The sequence below is a fragment of the Gopherus evgoodei genome, chromosome 3 (assembly GCF_007399415.2).
Source record: "Gopherus evgoodei ecotype Sinaloan lineage chromosome 3, rGopEvg1_v1.p, whole genome shotgun sequence".
Lineage (NCBI taxonomy): Eukaryota > Metazoa > Chordata > Testudines > Testudinidae > Gopherus > Gopherus evgoodei.
In genome coordinates, this window is record NC_044324.1 from 203,487,647 (window position 1) to 203,508,559 (window position 20,913).

Sequence of the window (20,913 nt, forward strand, 5' to 3'; positions counted from 1 at the left end):
CACCAGTCAGCACTGCTGACCAAGCCATTAAAAGTCCAGTTGGTGGCAGAGGGGGGCAGGCAGGCTCCCTGCCTGCTTCATGTGGCTCCCAGGAAGCAGCCGACATGTCCATCTCCTAGGTGGAGGGGATGTTACAGGGGCTCTCTGCGCTGCCCCTGCCCCAAGTGCCAGCTTTGCAACTCCCATTGGCCAGGAACCGCAGCCAATGAGAGCTGTGGGTGTGGCCCCTTCTGTGTGGGGGAGCATGCAGAGCCTTCTGGCTGTGCCTCTGCCCAGGAACCAGACATGCTGGTGGCTTCCTGGGAGCTGTCTGAGGTCAGTACCGCCCAGATCTCACACCCCAAGCCCTCAACCACTCCCAATCCCCTGCCCGAGTTCAGAATCCCTCCCAAACCAAAACTCCTTCCCAGAGCCCACAGTCCGCCCCGGTCCCGTGGCCCAGCCCCATGCCCCTGCCTGGAGCTTCCTCCTGCACCCTGAGTCTCTCATTTCTGGCCCCACCTCTGAGCACATACCCCCAGAGCCTGTACTCCCCCTCCCACAGCCTAATCTCCTGCACCAGCCTAGAGCCCCACTCCAATCCCCCTCAGCCTCAAACTGGAGCCCCCTCCTGCACCTGAAACCCCTCGTTCCCAACTCCACCCCAGAGCCCTCACCCTAAGCTGGAGCCTTCACTCCCTCTCTTATCCCAACCCCCTGCCCCAGCCCAGTGAAAATGAGCGAGTGAGCAAGGGTGGGGGACAGTGAGCGAGGGAGCGAGAATGGATGGAGTGAGTGAGGGATGGGGCCTTGGAGAAGGGGTAGAACAGGGGGTGGCGTTTTCTGCTATTAGAACGTTGGCAGCTCTAGGCTGCGTGCATGCTGAGAAGTGCATTTAAAGAGATATACACAGTCATACACATTTTCATGTCTACAGTGAGTCAGTTACATTTTTTACAACCCAAAGAGTCATCTCACTAACCCTCTCCAGGTTCTCCAGGCCAGCCCTGTACATAGTGATGTGATTACAGTGAGCAGGAATCTCTTATGCTGAAAAAATTATTGTGCAGGCCCACGCAAAATGCTAAGGTTGATTCTGAAAGCTCAATAGCCCATCAGCAATCCTCTGAACAACCAACTTCCCCTCCTATATACTCCTCAAAAGGGGAGGCTACTTTCATAGTAACAGCTAAAATCCAGTCTGGGTAGGCAAGATCCACAGGTCTGAGATTAACGGGTGATGGATGAAAAGCATCAGCACGTGTCAGATGTGTAAAGCACTCCATCAGCCACCCCCTTTTCCACCCTCGCCACCATGGCCTATGTGTTTTTAATACTCCCAGAGAAATGACAACATTTTGACTTCTGCAATTATTTTTGATAGCTACAAATTTGAAATGACCTGTTATGTCATTAAAGTAAAGATGGACTCAAATGTATTTTAAAATCCAAGATATAGGCAATTTCAGTGCATGCCCAGTGTACAAGTGTAAAGCATCTGGCACATATAAAGGTTGATAAGGTACACAAAAAACATGTAGACTACATTGCAACTATTTGGCTACTTTGTGCTTGTATGGAGAGCCCACAGTATGAGGTGAAAGTGCACCACCTCGGGGAGAACACCGGAGGCACTGTGTCTCACACACACACACGTCCCTATTACATCGACAGGGGATATAATAATTTGCAAGATCCCACTCTAAAGTTAAACCAGCTAACCATTTGCATGGTTCCATTTGTCGACTTTCTCTCAGGGGGAGCATCTGACATGCAGACCCTGCGCTCTTCTTGAGCCCCAGAGCTGTTACTAATTATTATGAATTAGGAGCCCTAGGCATGGACCAGGTCCCTGTTGTGCTAGGTGCTCAAAACAAAGAAAGATGGTCTTTGCAAGCTGCATGGAAACTTTTTAAAGACACCATAATAAAGGCTCAACTTAAATGTATACCCCATATTAAAAAACATAGTAAGAGAACCAAAGAAGAGTCACTGTGGTTAAACAACAAAGTAAAAGAAGCAGTGAGAGGCAAAAAGGCATCCTTTAAAAAGTGGAAGATAAATCCTAATGAGGAAAATAGAAAAGAGCATAAACTCTGGCAAATGAAGTGTAAAAATATAATTAGAAAGACCAAAAAAGAATTTGAAGAACAGCTAGCCAAAGACTCCAAAAGTAATAGCAATTTTTTTTTAAATACATCAGAAGCAGAAAGCTTGTTAAACAAGCAGTGGGGCCTCTGGACGATTGAGATGCTAAAGAGCACTCAAAGATGATAAGGCCATTGTGGAGAAACTAAATGAATTCTTTGCATCAGTCTTCACTGTTGAGGATGTGAGGGAGATTCCCAAACCTGAGCCATTCTTTTTGGGCGACAGATCTGAGGAACTGTCCCAATGAGGTGTTATTAGAGGAGGTTTTGGAACAAATTGATAAACTAAACAGCAATAAGCCACCAGGACCTTATGGTATTCACCCAAGACTTCAGAAGGAACTCAAATGTGAAATTGCAGTACTACTAACTGTCATCTGTAACCTATCATTTAAATCAGCTTCTGTACCAAATGACTGGAAGATAGCTAATGTGACACCAAATTTTAAAAAGGGCTCAAGAGGTGATCCTGGCAACTATAGGCCAGTAAGCCTCACTTCAGTACCAGGCAAACTGGGATCTGTACTGGGCCCACTCCTATTTAACATATTCATAAATGATCTGGAAAAAGGGGTAAATAATGAGGTGGCAAAATTTGCAGATGAAACAAAACTACTCAAGATAGTTAAGTCCCAGGAAGACTGTGAAGAGCTACAAAAGGATCTTACAAAACTGGGTGACTGGGCGACAAAATGGCAGATTAAATTTAATGTTGATAAATGCAAAGTAATGCACATTGGAAAGCATAATCCTAACTATACATATACAATGATGGGGTCCAATTAGCTGTTACCACTCAAGAAAGAGATCTTGGAGTCATTGTGGATAGTTCTCTGAATACATCCACTCAATGTGCAGTGGCAGTCAAAAAAGTGAACAGAATGTTGGGAATCATCAACAAAGGGATAGATAATAAGACAGAAAATATCATATTGCCTCTATATAAATCCCTGGTACACCCACACCTTGAATACTGCATGCAGATATGGTTTCCCCCTCTGAAAAAAGATAGATTGGAATTGGAAAAGGTTCAGAAACGGGCAACAGAAATGATTAGGGGTATAGAACAGCTTCCGTATGAGGAGAGATGAATAAAATGGGAATTTTCAGCTTGGAAAAGAGGTGACTAAAGGGGGATATGATAGAGGTCTATAAATTCATGAGTGGTGTGGAGAAAGTAAATAAGGAAGTATTATTTACTTCTTTTCATAACACAAGAATCAGGGGTTACCAAATGAAATTAATAGGCAGCGGGTTTAAAACAAACACAAGAAAGTATTTTTTCACACAACGCACTGTCAGCCTCTGGAACTCCTTGCCAGAGGGTGTTGTGAAGCCAAATACTATAATGGTGTTCAAAAGGGAGCTAGACAGATTCATGGAAGATAGATCCATCAATGGCTATTAGCCAGGATGGGCAGGAATTGTGTCCCTAGCCTCTGTTTGCCAGAAGCTGGGATTGGGTGACAGGGCATGGATCACTTGATGATAACCAGTCTGTTCATTCCCTTTGGGGCACCTTCCATTGACCACTGTCAGAGGACAGGATACTGGGCTTGATGGACCTTTGGTCTGACCCAGTATGGCCATTCATAAGAATATAAGAACATAAGGTCCCTGCCTCAAAGAGTTCACAATCTAAGTGATGTGGAGTCCTGTGCAAAGGGTGAGGTGAAGAATCCTTCCTTCCTTCTGCTTTAGGACTATCTGCAGTTTAACTCACTGTAAACAGATAAGCATACAGTCAATCCTTGCATTAATAATTAGTGAATAATAAAGTAGTTGAAAACTAGTTCTTCTTCTGCTGAAACTGGCAGGACCTGTGTTCAGTGTTTTTCATTTTGCCTAGTCCAGTTGCTAACCCCTAAAGCAATGCAAGGAATGCAGCTCTGTACTCTGTTTATGCACTCACCATGTCCTGAACTGCAGCAGAACAAATACAGAGCCCCTATCCTAGCTTCCACTGCATCTTTCAAATGTATTTAGCTGTATGCTATCTACATCGTTTTATTTTGTTATTAAGAAGAGAGGCAGCATGATCTAGTGATTAAATTTGGTTAAGTGTTGAGTCAAGATATGGCATTGACTTGCAGTATGACTTTGGGCAATTTACTCAGTCATGCACTGCCTCACTTTCCTGATAGGTAAAATAATTATTCATATTGTTGTTGTCCATGGCAGTTTATGGACATTGCTGTGCATTGACACTTTGGTGCTGTGCAGACATGGATGAAGATAGGGTGCCCAATTCATGGCTACCCTATGATCATTTTGCACTGGCTAAGCTTCCCCTCAGAAATACTCTCAGTGCATGATGCATCTGTGCTCCAGTGCAAGAGCCTCTGGGAAAGGGGACATTCAGTATGTGCCTTGGGTGTTCCTATGCCTCAGGTATTCATTAGCTGCTGCAAGGCCCATAGAGCCCTGACAACTGGGACACAGGTTAGGGTATCCTTCATGGCAATTCTGACCTGTGCCCGGGCCAGAGTGGCCAATGGTAGCATCAGGATAGGGGAGCACAAGCTGCCTCCGTTGGTCTCTGCGCTGGAGCAGGGAATGAATTGGGACCAAGGTCCATGCTCAAAAAAGTCTACAGTCCAAATTAGATGGGAAGATACGCACAAAGGAAGGGGAAAGGGAAAGCACCATCAAACCAAAGTGACAAAGCAATTATGCTTGACGCACATCTTGTTACTGGGGTAATAACTCCGTTCTACCTGACATGAGTGCTTGGAGTCTTAATTCATGGATGCTTATAAAGCACATTGACATCTGCAGATGGAAGGCCTTCCAGGCATGCACAACATCTGTATTATTAAAACATACAAAAACCAGTTAACTGATAAGTATGTTCACAAACTAAAGGGCCCACTTCTCCACTGTCTGTGACTTTGGGTCTTTGTTTACACCTGAGCAGCTGAGAATGCCAGAGCCTTATACCCACTTTGCACTAGTATAACTAGCTAATACAGAAGGTGCAAGGCAACAGAGAATCCAGGCCAGTGTGTCTTATCCAGGCTATCTGCCAGCCATCAGTATTTCTCCCAGTGTTTTATGTTCCCTTTCAATAGCATCTAAGCCATGGAACAAGGCATAGCAATATAGCCCCATCACATACTTTCATCTATAGTATAGACACACATACAAGAAGGGAAGGATGGCTAGTAAGTGACCTCTCAGATTATTTAGAAAGGTCCCAGTGTACTTTTGTGCAATTTTCTTCTCACTTCACTGTTCCCTCTTTGTCTGAAATGGCAGGTAATGTGAGCAGGAGCGGTGTGCAAATTGATTTGGAGCCGATCGATGACTTGGTGTTCGGCTCTGGCCAGCTGCTGTGTCACTGATTGCCTCCAAATCGATTCACACACCATTCCTGCTCAGTACACCTGCCATTTCAGATGGAGAGGGAACGATGAAGTGAGAAGAAAATTATGTATTTGTTAGACACCCTTGCCCCCCTCTACCTCCACCATCAACAGAAGCAGAGGGACTTTTGGAGATCTTTTGCTGTTATTTGTAGAAAGCTCCAGGAGATAAATTAGCAGAAAAAACAGAGATCATAGACCCCTAGTCATGTGACGAGAACGGCCTACAACAGAGCTCAGGGAGCCAAAGCTGCTGCCTGCAATGGGTCTTCACAACAGAGGCGTAGTAGCAGAAATATGAAGCTGGAGCCTCAGGTGCTCCATTGCCATAAAAGGAACTAGGCTGATTTACAATAGCCAAGAATCTAGCCCATGGAGTACATAATGCTCAATTCATCACTGACTTGCATCTCACCTAATCATTTATGCCTGTGCAGAATAAGTGTACAGTCATTCCCATGTGGTAGCGTTTTACACTTACCTGTAAAAGAGATGGTGACAACACAAGATAAAAGAGACAGTGGAGTCTCAAGTCCACAGTCTGCATACATGTTGTCCAAGAGTCTATCTAATACCCTGTTCTAGCTCAGAAAGGAGTTGCAGAGGTGTGCCTCTGGGACTGCTTACACTTATCCAGATTAGGCCTCCACGTCAGGTGGATGAGTCAATGAGTCTGGTCACCTACCAGGACACTGGCCCTTCTGGAACACAGTAATTTGGCTGATGGAGCCTTCAGGAACAGGCATGTGTTGCTGCTCTGTGCTGGAGGATGGCTGCAGCTTTTCTTCTCTGAAACTAGACAGGTGCAGATATCCTGGTCAGCTCCTCTTAGCATTAGCGATAGAAATGATGGTGAAAGGTCATCTCGCAGGTCTGCATTTGCTACCTGACACGTTTCTCTCAGGCTGGGACCAGTGTGACTGCTGCTCTCTTCCTAATAGCAGGGCTAGTTTCCCCCAGGTCAGGGGTTTGTTGCAGCCAGAGTTTGGTGTGGCTCCTATGGAACTGCTCTCTTTCATCTCAAGATGGCTCCTGCAAACTCCATCCTGAGTCCGGAGAGGTCACAGGCTATTCACCTATCTTGCTTCAATGCTCTTTTCCTACTGCTGGTGCATCCTGTGGGGTTGCAGTTAAAAGCTGCTGCTCAAGTCCTGAAATGAGGAAGATTATCTCAAAAAAAATATCCCCTCTCATTTCCAGTGCTTGTTTTTGCAAATTCACAATAGTACATAGTCTATATTTTGCTCTGTACATTTTCAAAGTACTGAACAAACATTGGGTAAGATTTCAAAACATCTACAACACTTAAGAGCCTAATTCTCATTTTCAAAAGTAATCTGGGAATAAATTAGGAACCAAATTCCACTGACTTTCAATAAGACTTAGGTTCCTAAGTGCCTTCAGCCAAGATTTTTAAAGGTATTTAGGCACTTAACTCCCTTCAATTCACTTTTGAAAATGGGACCTAGGAGTCTAAGTCAGCTGGGTGCTTCTGAAAATTTAACATTAATTAATTTCCACAACATCCCTGGAAAAACAGACAGACATAAAGGGCAATGTTTTCAGATACATTCACTAATTTTGTGTGCCTCAGTTTTCAGGTTTCCAACTTGAGATGCTTTGATTTTGATTTTCAGGGGTGTTCAAGATTTCTAGCAAGCTGCAGATCCCCAGCACCCATGATAATTAGGCCTAGGGAGCCATTTTTCCAAAGTACGGAGTATCCACAATTGGGAGCTGTATTTTCCAAACAGCTCAGCTCCCATCTCAGCACCTAAATGAAGTGGCCAGATTTTCAGCATTGCCAGTAATCAATAGAACCATGGAGACTGCAGAGTGCTGAATGTTTTTGCAAATCCAGACACTTATTTAGGTATCTAAATTGGAGCTACTGGGTGCTGCTGAACTCTTTTGAAAATGTTGCTGTTAGATGGCTCAAACTGGACACCCCAAAAATGGAGGTGGCCAAACTTAATAGATGCTTCTGAAAAACTGACTTCCTGTGACTTACCCAAGACAATAGAGCAAGGCAGCAGTACAGCTTGAATTAGAATACCTGAATATTTGGCTTCAAGCCCTGCCTTTCAGTCCCTTGGCCCATGTAAGACAGCTGTTCTAGTGGGCTTCTACACTCCAAAAGGCATAGGAAAAGTTCACTCTGCAAACAAGCTGTTATTTATTGCTTTGGCTTTTGGTAGGTCTCCTTGCTGTTGTCATATTGGACAAGTTTCTTGTCTGCCCATGAAAGCATTAGTGTCAGAAATGCAGCCAGCAGGCAAGAGTACCAATGAAAAGAATGACTTTTGGGGAGTCACACAGGCCTCAGTTGGAATGGATGGTTTCAGATTCTTTTTAGAAGATGGTCAGTCTACACATGTGTTTGGAGGTCATTAGGGATTTCTCTCTGGCCCTGTCTTTAGTCCCTTTGCCCTGATCATTTCACTTCACTCTTTTAAATCCCCCCAGCTGCTTCCCCATTTTACCACATCAATTACAAGCTTCTTGTCCTCAGTTTCAAAGCCCATCACAACCCCACCCCTCCCTACTTATCCACACTTGTCTCTTATCATATCACCCCAGCCTCCTTAACTCTGCCATTGGTGCCAGCCTCGTCCTCGCATTTATCAGCATCACACAAACGTCCCACGCCTTCTTCATTTTTACTCCCCATGTACATGGAATGCCCTCCTGAAACTGATCTGTAAGGCACTATTCTATGCCTTTTCATATTCTTCCTCCAGACCCAGTTTTTCTGTGATGCCTGCTAGAAACTGGCCAATTAATAATGGAGAGAATGTTGGCATGCTGGGTTCAGCTCATATGTGTTAATTTAATTTTTAAAATTAAAGGACAAGTCTTTCAACAGCGATTAGTGAGTCAGGGCATCTCAGTTTTGGGGTGACCAGCTTAAGAAATGTGCTGAGTGCCTACCTTTTGAAAATCCAGCTACTTTAAGATATCTCTAGTTGGGCACCCCAAAACTGATGCAGCCAAAATCACTGTTGAAAAACCACAGCTATAGCAGATATTTTTAAAAGTATAAACTATATAAAAATTGTACTTATTTTAAGCGGATCCTTTTCCTCCACCCCTTGTTATGCTGCTTATGTTTTTAGGCCCCGATCTCACAAACATTTAAGCATATACTTAGCTTTATGCACGAGACAAGCCCCATTAAATTCAATGTGTAAAGTTGAGCACGTGCTCACGTGTCTGGAGGGTTGGAACTTTAGATACTAAGCTTTTGGGACAGAGGCTGTGTGTCTTCCTGTGTGTGTGAGCAGTGCCTAGCAAATTGCGGGTGCTACTGGAACACAATAAATAAATAAGAATTGGGTACACTATGAATGCTTAACAAACAAATAATAATAATCCCTAATGATCAACATTATCTTCAGTGGTTCTCAAAAATGAGTTGTGGACTCATGATTTCAGCTTTCACACAGTTCTCATGCATGTGTAAGCTTTGAAAGGGTTTACTCTTTTCTTTGAGCTTTGTGGATGGCAGCAGGGGAGGGGCCAGAAGAGACTGACACACAGCAGCCATTCTGGAAGGAGGTTGACAGACTCTGACAGAAAGATCCTGAGGGAGAGAGTCACAGTTCACCGCAAAGATCCCCGTACCCTCTCCCTCATACAGAATGCATGGTGCTGACGCATTCGGCTCTGTGAATACAGCCCCAGCCTAAGGAGACTGCAGTGGCACACTGGGTGTGCGGAAGCTGACCCGCTCTTACTTGCTGTCATGGGTGGTGGGTGAAGCTACTGCTTGGGAAGGCTAGCTCCCCAGCCTACCTGTGGCCCTGCCCATACTCCACTCCTGCTCCGCCCCACTCTGCCCAGGCTCCGCCCTCTCCCCACTGTCTCCTTCCTCTCTTCCCTTCCCCACCATGCTCACCCCTTTCCAGCCAAATCCCTGAATCCAAATGAAGCAAATGACATTTGGAAAAAAAAATACTCTTCTGCAATTTCTTTCTAAAGAAAATGGAACATGTTTTCCACTGCATGCCAGAAAATGAAGACTGGACATGCAGAAGGTACCTAATTAAAAGCACTAAATTTGGGAATAAAAAATGTCAGTCATGGGTTTTTTGAAGTTTGAAGTTTGTCAGAAATTTATTTGCAAAAACTTTGTAGTAAGGGCAAGTCAGCTGTCGTGCTGAGTAGAACATTAAATATTATTGAATACATGATACAGCTCTTCTCTGTTTTACATTTTCTTAAACAGTATTTCTAAGCTGATTTTATATTTTAAATGTACTCTTAAGCCTTCATATATTAATCATTCCAGATTACTATATATATATTTAACTCACTGAAACAAAGACATTATTTTAAATTAATCAGTCACAGAGGTTTAGTGTGTTCATAAAAGCAATGTTCATTGCTTTTAGAAAAAGGGAACACTAATTTACTTTGTGTGATCTCCATAACAATAGACATGTTTATGAAATTTCACCAACTTTAAAAAATATGTTTCCAAAGATTTTAGGCATAACAAAGGATTTTATATCTTACTATGGTACTGATTTTGCTAGAGGGTTCTCTTAAAACTAGTTCATCAAATAGTCAGAAGTAAAGAAAGGGAAACTCGGTTGCCCAGCTATCTGGCAGAAAAGAGGTGTGGTCTCTGTAAGGGCCCTCCTCAAGGATTTTTTAGAGAGGTGATTTTATCATCTTCAGCAAGACAGTAATGAAATATTTTTAAAGCAAATTTTAAACTAAGGTCCTGTAGACTAAAGTCCATTCTGCAAAGGGCCATGAATGGGACGCGTTGCAGTGCAGGGTTAAAGTAAAGGAGCTGCGGAGTGCCTATTGCAAAGCCCGTGAAGGAAACCGCCACTCAGGAGCTGCCCCCACGATCTGCTGTTTTTACAAGGAGCTGGATGCAATACTTGGGTGTGACCCCACTGCCAATCTGAGGAGAGTTCAGAGCAGGGAGAAGAGGGGAGGGTGTAGAGGAAACCGAGAGTGAGGCTACTGGGGTGGAGGGAGACACCCTAGAGTCCCAGGAGGCATGCAGCCAGGAGCTCTTCTCAAGCCAGGAGGAAGCTAGCCAGTCGCAGCAGCTGGAACTTGTTGGTGAAGAAAAAGCAGAGGAGTGGGTTCCTGGTAAGCAGCTTTTATTTTAAGGATGGAAATTTTAAGGATGGAAATGTTTTGAGAGGGGGGGGTATGGCTGTGTGCATGCATGCCTAGATGTGGAATAGCCCATTGATTTGGTCTATCACGTCTCACTAATTGGCCTCGGTAATCTCTTCAAAAGTTTCAGCCAGAGCGTGGGCAATGCGCTTGCGCAAGTTTATAGGGAGAGCCACCGTGGTCCTTGTCCCAGTCAGGCTAACGCATCCACGCCACTGTGCTGTGAGGGGTGGGGGGACCATTGCTGCACACAGGCAAGCTGCATAGGGACCAGGGCGGAATCCACATTGCTGTAGAAGACCCTTCCGCTCTTCCCAGGTAACCCGCAGCAGCGATATATCTGGCAGTAGAAAATCCTGTGGAAAATGTAGGAATAATGTTCAGTGCAGGTCCCCCCCAGCTGCTCTCTGCTTTCCCCAATGCACAGAAACCCCAGTGAGCCCTGACTCAAGTAGCTCTCCTTCCCAGGTGAGTAGCGGCAGAAACACTCACTCCATTACTCACCATGTCTTCGCTGTTGTGGCCTCTCTGTGCTATGTTTGCTGTGTGTAAATGATGCTACAAATAGTCTAAAAACTCCTTCACTGTGATTATAAACAATGCAGCCTCTGTATTAAATGTTTCTATTTCTGTTTTTTTTAAGTGTCCTTGAATCCTCCGGCCCTATCACAGCCTGCTGGAAGACTACAGAACTTGAGGCGAAAACCAAGGAAAAGCAAAGAAGATTTGGTGAAAGCAGTTATGAATCAGTATGCCAGAGAGAATAAGAGGCTGCAGGACTGGAGAGAGAAAATGCATCAGTGGAGGGAAACACAAAGCAGAAGAAAGGAATTGGCTACCAAGAAAAGCACAAAGCAGCTGGTAAGCCTCCTGGTGCGCCAAACGGACTGTATGCAGTCACTCGTAGCCATGCAGGCAGATCACTACCATGCTAACCCCCCCGCAAAAGCTCTCTCCCTTGTGCCCCAGTGTTTGCTCAAAACCTCCTTCTCCAGCATCCTGGTTCTTACCACCACCAGCTGCCCCCAACACCTGTACGTTCACCTACCAGCCCTGAGACCTACTACCCTTACCCTATGCACTCAACCCCCATCACCATGCAGCATATTAATCCTGAAGTGCAGCAGGCATTGCACAGCAATCCAGGCAGGACATATTCAAACCTCTGAATGTACAGTTCATCACCCTATCCCCCTGCCTTTTTATGTACTGTATTTTGAATAAATGATTTCTTGGCTTTTAAAACATTTTTTATTATTGCAGAAAGTGAAACATACTGTACCCCAAGGGAAAAGCAGGCACTGCAAATCATTGTAACCACTGCACTTAACTCCCGTGCAAGGTACCAAGCATTACTGTTGGCTTTCAGCCTCAAATTGCTCCCTTAAGGCATCCCTAATCCTTGAAACCCTGTGCTGGGCCTCTCTAGTAGCCCTGTTCTCTGGCTGTGCAAATTCAGCCTCCAGGCGTTGAACCTCGGAGGTCCATTCCTCACTGAATGTTTCACCCTTCCCTTCACAAATATTATGGAGGGTACAGCATGCGGATATAACCACAGGGATGCTGCTTTCCCCCAAGTCTAGCTTCCCATAAAGACATCTCCAGCGCCCTTTTAAACAGCTGAAAGCACACTCTACAGTCATTCTGCACTGGCTCAGCCTGTAGTTGAACCGGTCCTTGCTCCTGTCAAGCTTCCCTGTATACGGTTTCATGAGCCAAGGCATTAAGGGGTAAGCGGGGTCTCCAAGGATCACAATGGGCATTTCGACATCCCCTACTGTGATCTTGCGGTCTGGGAAAAAAGTCCCGGCCTGCAGCTTCCTGAACAGGGCACTGTTCCGAAAGATGTGTGCATCATGCACCTTTCCAGGCCATTCTGTGTAAATGTCAGTGAAATGCCCACGGTGATCCACAAGCGCTTGGAGAACCACAGAGAAATACCCCTTCCTATTAATGTACTCGGATGCCAGGTGGGGTGGTGCCAGAATAGGAATATGCGTCCCATCTATCGCCCCCCCACAGTTAGGGAAACCCATTTGTGCAAAGCCATCCACAATGTCCTGCACGTTCCCCAGAGTCATGGTTCTTCTTAGCAGGATGCGATTAATGGCCCTGCAAACTTGCATCAACACTATTCCAACGGTCGACTTTCCCACTCCATACTGGTTTGCGACCGATCGGTAGCTTTCTGGAGTTGCCATCTTCCAGATTGCAATAGCCACCTGCTTCTCCACTGACAGGGCAGCTCTCAATCTCGTGTCCTTGCGCCGCAGGGTGGGGGCGAGCTCCTCACACAGTCCCATGAAAGTGGTTTTTTCTCATCCAAAAGTTCTGCAGCCACTGCTCATCATCCCAGACTTGCAGGACGATGTGATCCCACCACTCAATGCTTGTTTCCCAAGCCCAAAGGCGCTGTTCCACGGTGCTGAGCACGTCCGTTACTGCCACAAGCAGTTTAGTGTCTTGCGCGTCAGGCGAATCGATATCATCATCGGACTCCTCACTATCACTTTGGAGCTGAAGGAATAGCTCAACTGCCAAACGTGATGTGCTGGCAACATTCATCAGCAAGGTCCTCAGCAGCTCGGGTTCCATTTCTAACAGAAATCGCGCTGCAGACTCACAATGGCACCAAACTGCTGGGATGTGTAGCGATGCACCACGGGGCATTGGGACAGGAAGCAGAATGACCCGCACCCTTTCGTCCCCTTCCCACAACCCACAGCGCCAAAATGGGATGAAGTGCTCTGTGGGATAGCTGCCCACAATGCACCACTCCCAACAGCGCTGCAAATGTGGCCACACTGCAGCGCTGGTAGCTGTCAGTGTGGCCACACAGCAGCGCTTTCCCTACACAGCTGTACGAAGACAGCTGTAACTCCCAGCGCTGTACAAATGTAAGTGCAGCCATACCCTGAGAAAATATTACAGTCATGCACAACTGTTTTTGTCAGTACATTCAGAAACTGACAGTACATACCTGGGGGTTAGCAAGTGCCTGTTAAATGGCTTCATTACCACTTGAATGGCTCTTTAATAGTTTCAGTGTTGTGCTAATAGGTCTGTCAGGCTGGAGGCTTTAAGTTACTAGATCCCCTCTGGAGTAAGAGTCACCAGGCTGCAGCAGCTAGCTGTGGGAGCCTGCAGGAAGAGTCAGAACAGGGATAGGAAGAGGCAGAAGGTTGGACACTAAGGCCATGTCTACATCTAAAATTTTGCAGCGCTGGTTGTTACAGCTGTATTAGTACAGCTGTATAGGGCCAGCGCTGCAGAGTGGCCACACTTACAGCAACCAGCGCTGCAAGTGGTGTTAGATGTGGCCACACTGCAGCGCTGTTGGGCGGCTTCAAGGGGGGTTCGGGGAACGAGAGAGCAAACCGGGAAAGGAGACCAGCTTCGCCGCGGTTTGCTCTCGCGTTCCCCGAACCCGAACCCCCCTGCAAACCGCAGGGAAGGAGACCTGCTTGCTCGGGGGTTCGGGGAACGAGAGAGCAAACCGGGAAAGGAGACCAGCTTCGCCGCGGTTTGCTCTCGCGTTCCCCAAACCACCCTGCAAACCGCAGGGAAAGAGACTTGCTTGCTCGGGGTTCCGGGAACGAGAGAGCAAACCGGGAAAGGAGACCAGCTTCGCCGCGGTTTGCTCTCGCGTTCCCCGAACCCGAACCCCCCTGCAAACCGCAGGGAAGGAGACCTGCTTGCTCGAGGGTTCGGGGAACGAGAGAGCAAACCGGGAAAGGAGACCAGCTTCGCCGCGGTTTGCTCTCGCGTTCCCCAAACCACCCTGCAAACTGCAGGGAAAGAGACTTGCTTGCTCGGGGTTCCGGGAACGAGAGAGCAAACTGGGAAAGGAGACCAGCTTCGCCGCGGTTTGCTCTCGCGTTCCCCGAACCCCCCTGCAAACCGCAGGGAAGGAGACCTGCTTGCTCGGGGAACGCGAGAGCAAACCGCGGCGAAGCTGGTCTCTTTTCCCGGTTTGCTCTCACGTTCCCCGAACCACCCTGCAAACCGCAGGGAAAGAGACCTGCTTGCTCGGGGTTCCGGGAACGCGAGAGCAAGCCGGGGGAGACCAGCTTGATTACCAGAGGCTTCCTCCTTCCACGGAGCTGGTAAGTGTCTACATTGGATTACCAGCGCTGGATCACCAGCGCTGGATCCTCTACACCCGAGACAAAACGGGAGTACGGCCAGCGCTGCAAACAGGGAGTTGCAGCGCTGGTGATGCCCTGCAGATGTGGACACTCTCAAAGTTGCAGCGCTGTAACTCCCTCACCAGCGCTGCAACTTTCTGATGTAGACAAGCCCTAAGAGCTTGCCTACACTGGCGCTTTACAGCGCTGCAACTTTCGCGCTCAGGGGTGTGAAAAAACACCCCCTGAGCGCTGCAAGATACAGCGCTGTAAAGCCTCAGTGTAATCAGTGCCACAGCGCTGGGAGCGCGGCTCCCAGTGCTGCAAGCTACACCCATAGAGGATGTGGAGTACCTGCAGCGCTGGGAGAGCTCTCTCCCAGCGCTGGCGCTCCGACCACACTCACACTTCAAAGCGCTGCCGCGGCAGCGCTTTGAAATTTCAAGTGTAGCCATACCCTAAGACTCAGGGGTGCCCCAAATTTTCAGGTATGCCTAAGGATGGCCCTTCCAGTAGGGTACCACAGTGCACAGGTACCAGCTTCCTCCTTGCCCCAGGGGTGCCCAACCCCCACTTTTCCTCAGGCTCCACCCCCACTTCCACCCTTTCACCCTGCCACCAGCCTCCACCCTGCCTCTTCCCACTACCTCTTCCCACCCAGTTCCACCCCCTCCCCATAGCGCCTCCTGCACTCTGCAGAACAGCTGATTGTGGCAGGTGGGAGGCACTGGGAAGGAGGGGGAGGAGTTGATTGGCAGGGCCACTGATAGGTTGAAGGCTCTGTGGGGAGGGGGAGGAGCTGGCTGCTGCTGGTTGCTTAGCCCTGGAGCACCCACGGAGTCGGTATCTATGCCACTATGCCTAACAAATGGGCACAGCACCAGATCCTGCCTGCAAAATCTCAGACATACCTCCACTGCTACAATAATAAACACCCCCCACAGCAAGCCTATCACACTGTGTGGTGTACCTCATCCAGTGCACTAAATGCCCAGAGAACAATTACGTGGTAAAACCAGGCAATCTCTACTCTCTCAAGTGAACTCATGCAAGAAAAAAATAAAAGACAAAAACACCTTATCACCTGTGGGTAACCATATTTCACAAAACGATCAGTCCTCATCTTCAAAGGAAACCTGCACAAGACTTTCAAAAGATGAGCCTCTTGCTCTGCTAGTTACATCATGGACCAAACAGAGGCACTTGATTTATGGCTTATTACAACTATCTGTAACACACTAAACCCTCTTTTTGTCCTGTGACTTCAGAAGTGTTAACGGGCCACTCTGCCAGAGGTGAAAGTAATTTACAGGATTTACTGTACTGCTGGAGTCCTGAGGGGGGTGTGGCCTCAAACAGAAGAGGCGTGGCCTCTTAAGATTTAAAGGCCCAGGGGCATGGGCACTGCTGTGGCTGGGAGCCCCAACACCTTTAAATCAACCAGGGGATCCCAGCTGAAGAGGTGGCTGGGAGTTATTTGGAACTTTAATGATGTAACAGAAAATAGATCCCTTTTAAAATTATTAATCCCATCAAATAATGTTGTTTTGGGTTTATGCTGAAATCAGTTCAAAACAAGGTTCAGAGTGAGAAGGATCCATTTTATGCAACAGAAGAAAGCAAATCTGGCTAGCTGGATTAGGAAGGCTTGTTAAACAGAAGGATCTGGCTATCTCCTAAAAGAGACCTGGGTCATCAAAAGTATCTCCCTGCATTTTTTCTGAGTCTAAAAAGGAGGAGAGCTTGGTGGACTGGCAACCTCCACAACCAGCACTCTCTTGAACAATCCTTCTACCTTCAGAAGGAGGGAACAGGCTTCCAGCAACCTCCAGCCAAAAAATATCCTCTGTGGTAGAGCCTGGTGGCTGTCTCTACCTCCTGTGCATCTTGTAATATGTAGATTTAGACATTGGACATCAAAAAGAAATTCCTATGCAGTCCTACTTTTGTTGTGAAGACAGAGTAAGCAGAGCTGTCTGTAAAGATGAAGGCTGCCTGTCCCTCAGAAGGGAAAGGAATCATGTGAGGACTTTCAGACAGCATGTTGAAAAACAGCATGCACCAGAAATCAGTTTCGTTTTGAGTACTGAGCAAAATAAGGAGACATTTTAGTTTTAATATTAGAGTGGAACTGAGTTTTTGTTTGTTAATTTTAAATAACAATAAAATTGTACAATACAGAAATCTCTCTCTCTCTATTGACATGCCTCTATGTCTACCACATATCTATTTCTCTCTATTAGGCCAGATCGATGCACAAACATTGTATTGCTTTAATTAAACCAGTATAGTTGAAGTGGTGAGTGCAGTTGTATGGATATCAGTTTAGCTATCCTATAGGAAAGGGAAATAAGCTATACTGGTATAGGGTGCCTCCATCTAGGTATAGCTGCATCCACACTAGGGGTTCTCTCTATTTAACAATTTTGGTAGAAAAATCACACCACTAACCAAAAATATTAAACCAGTATAAAAACTGCAGATCAGGCCTTAGAGATGAGCAAATAATTAGAAAAAATAATTTGTTCAATGAATTTAGCCCTTTTCTGCTTCCTTTTTATGCATGAAGTGGGTATTCACCCACGACAGCTCATGCTCCAATACGTCTGTTAGTCTATAAGGTGCCACAGGACTCTTTGCTGCTTTTACAGATCCAGACTAACACGGCTACTCCTCTGATACTTCATTATTCAACTTTACTTAATGATTTTTGTTAGATATTTTTTCCTCCATGTACTGATCATGAACAGTTTACTCTAGGTATTTGATAATTTATGTACTGCTACTACATAGCACTTACATTATGCTTTCCATTTTCAAAATAATGTGCAAACAGTGATTAGGAATTGCTCAATATTTGAAATGGATGGTTAGCTCTCATTGGTCACATAAGTCACATGGTATTTTCTATTCCCTCGATGAATTAGAGTAATTGATAGGGCTTGAATTATGTCAATCCATTGCTTAAAGTTATGTACATGTTTAAGTATGTTGTTGAACTGGCACCCATATTAGCACACATAGGCTATTTTGTCCATATATCTTTTCTTATGTGGCCTTGACACCATAGTATTTGAGTTCCTTTTACCAAAAAATATCCATTTTTCATCTACAAACATAAGAGACAAAAGCACAAGGAATCCACAGCACACAACCAGGTCATTCTTTTCTGCCATCAAAAGAGTATATACGGGAAACACACTTTTCAAACTTGGGAACCTAAAGTTGGGCATCTGAGCACTCAGATCTGCATATAGGCACCTATCACATACTTGATGTCCCAAGTACTCATTTATGCCTGAAATGCAAGATTTGAGGCATCTCGTTTAGAAAACCAGATTTGAAAATTAAACCCATAGCATCTGACATAAAAATGTTCATGTCACCACAGGCTACATACATGTTAATAATGTGCACAGATCTTTTTTTAAAATCTAAAAATTAGGAACAGATGTCAGAAGTGCAAAGAACATAAGCATGATAGATCCTGCCACAGTATATTTTCTAACACAATATAACTACAAATATATGTAATGAAACAGCTGACTCATTACTGGTTACTGTTCTCAACCTCCTGAATGACCTGGAGGGAAAAGGGTTGAGCCACATGACATTTTGGACATTTTAGATGAGCAGAGACTAGAAGGGGAAATGTCCTCCCAGAAGCACAGAGAATCAAAAACAGGAAGAGAGGCACATAGCTTGTTTCTTGAGCAGTATGCTAAAGGCAGTAGCTTGGAAACTGGCCATGAAAGGGAGTCAGGCAGCAGGCCCCAACAGATGGCCTCAAATAGAGCCAGGACAGCTGGAGCTAGGAGGAGCAGCCCTTAAAGAGCTTGGGGAAGCAGATGACAAGAGTAGGGTGACCAAACAGCAAGTGTGAAAAATCGGGACAGTGGGTGAGGGGTAATAGGAGCATATATAAGAAAAAGACCCAAATATCGGCACTGTCCCTATAAAATCAGGACATCTGGTCACCCTAGACAAAAGCTCCGGAGTCTGATCTGGAGTTGGAGAGCTAGGAGCAGAAGTAAAATCCTATCTTACTGAAGCCTGTACACAAGACAAGCTGTTACCAATCACAATGTGGAAATGACCGTAACATGTGACCAAGTGGTGTCCAGACAGCTGGAGGTGGAGCAAGACTAGGCCTGAGAGACCAAGAATCTAAGATTATTTTCATCAGAAGTGTCAAACTCATAGCCTGTGTGACATATTTGGGGGCCTACATGGTGTAGTCAGATTCTGTAGCTTCTCAATTATTTAAAAAAAAATATGTTTCCAGTTCTCACGAATGTGAAGAAAAGTTTTTAAACATGAGCAGAGTGTAAACCAATGCAGTGATGTCTACCTGTGAGTCACAGACAGCCCCATGGAAGGACTGAGAGATGTAAACTCTTCCAGCTACTTCAGAATGTTTACACATAAGCCTAATATGGATACTATAAATGTCAACATTAACTATTTCCTTGCTGATCGTTTGAGCAGACAGAATGGGAAAGCAGTGGCCCCCTCCGGGGGGTGGAATTTGGGATTTCCTATAGGGAAATAAATAGAAGGAAAAAAAAGATAAACACAGAGAAGAGGGAAAGAAGCAGGGAAAGGTGGATGGGGAAGGAAATGAAACAAAAGGGAGGGGAAATGCAGTGGTCCTAAAAGGCAGCATATTTTCCTACTGAATGCAACAGCAAGGCCAGTAAATAACTAAACACTTAGTTGCTTCCTAAAGGCCATATCTCACCATTGATCTTTGTGAGCCCCTTCCATTGACATCAGTGGCAGTTCCTTTGTGGACTGAGGGGAGAATAGAGTCCTTAGTTTATACACTGTCTCACAGATCGTAAGTAAAAATGGAAGTTGGTCTTCTCCACTGAATGAGTTTGACACAACTGATTTAGCGAGATCTTGCAGTTACTGAACCCATGGAAATCTGGGGTGTCCTCCTGTTGTGTCCTATCATTGGACTGCTGCTTGGGTGAAATTTGGACATTTTCAGTATCTTTCTCTCTAATTGCTAACTACCAAGACTTGTAGCTAGAATATTTGCACCCTTTCTTTTCTGCCAATTCTAATCAAGAAGTCTCCTTCATTTATTAGATGTGTGTGAGTGTTTAATGGAAACCCACCAAAGGCTAAGGCCTGTACCATCTAGAGTCTGGAGTGTCTACAATACATGTCTCTGAACTCATGGGGCACATATCATGCTACCAAACATCTAAAAGGGATTGGTGTACCATAGCACTGGAACTGAACTCGAGCTGCTAGCCCTGGTTAAAAACACACTTTTTTTTTTAAGACATACACACAGTGAAGACGGGGGGGGGGGCAGGAGGGGAAGAAGGAAAGAAGTACTGTTAGACATGTATTCAAGAATCATTAGTATGGATCTTTCCATTAAGTTATGTCATTTTTACATTATTTCATAATTAGACAGTATTGAGCAGGTTTTGCTACTTTTAGCAATCTAGTTAAAAAACAAAAGAATAAAACAAAAGCAAATTCAGGTGAAACACGCAATTTACACTCTAAAAATTAAACTATATGGGGTTTAGATAGTGAAAAATGTTACTATTTTTGCTGTTAATGACATTTATGACTGGAATTAGTTAACATGCATTGTCATTTGCATAATGTAAATTGTTCTCCACCATTCAGTGGTCTGCACATGCTCAGACTGAAGGAGGACTGTTTCATATCTGCATTACTAAGGAGAAGGACCTCTGGAAGCTCAGAGCTCTGGGGCCAAGTAGGGGAAATAGAAAATTATGATGTGGACTTTTCCAGAATGCCTTTCCATCAAAAATTCATTTTGTTTCATGGAGAAACTATCAAGAAATCGTGGTGGAAATTGGGTTTAAATGATATTTAGAATTTTATTCTTGGGGTTGTTCATGTTTAACCCTAAAAGTACTCTCCCAAACTAATAATACCTCTGTTCAGAAGAAAGTATAGCGATCATAAATAGTACTAATACTTTGTTATTTTAAAGCCACTTCCATCTTAGGATCTCAAAGCACTTTACAAACATTAATGAATTAAGCCTTGAAACAACATGCTCAGCTTTCAGAGAGGGGATCTATGACAATGTGTCCAACCTCACAATGCAACTGTGGGGTAAAGCAGGAAACAGGACCCCAGATCTCTTGATTC

At 45.3% G+C, this 20,913-nt stretch overlaps 1 long non-coding RNA gene across 1 annotated transcript in view; it reads right to left on the reverse strand.

Moving 5' to 3' along the window:
• The window catches only part of LOC115649162, a 42,795-nt gene extending 34,528 nt beyond the window's left edge, over window positions 1–8,267 (reverse strand). The window contains exons 1-2 of the long non-coding RNA XR_003999776.1: window positions 8,085–8,267; window positions 5,976–6,645 (exon numbers count right to left, since the gene is read on the reverse strand). This is a non-coding gene — a long non-coding RNA (uncharacterized LOC115649162). The remainder of the gene's footprint in view (window positions 1–5,975; window positions 6,646–8,084) is intronic.
• Between the last annotated feature and the right edge of the window lie 12,646 nt (window positions 8,268–20,913).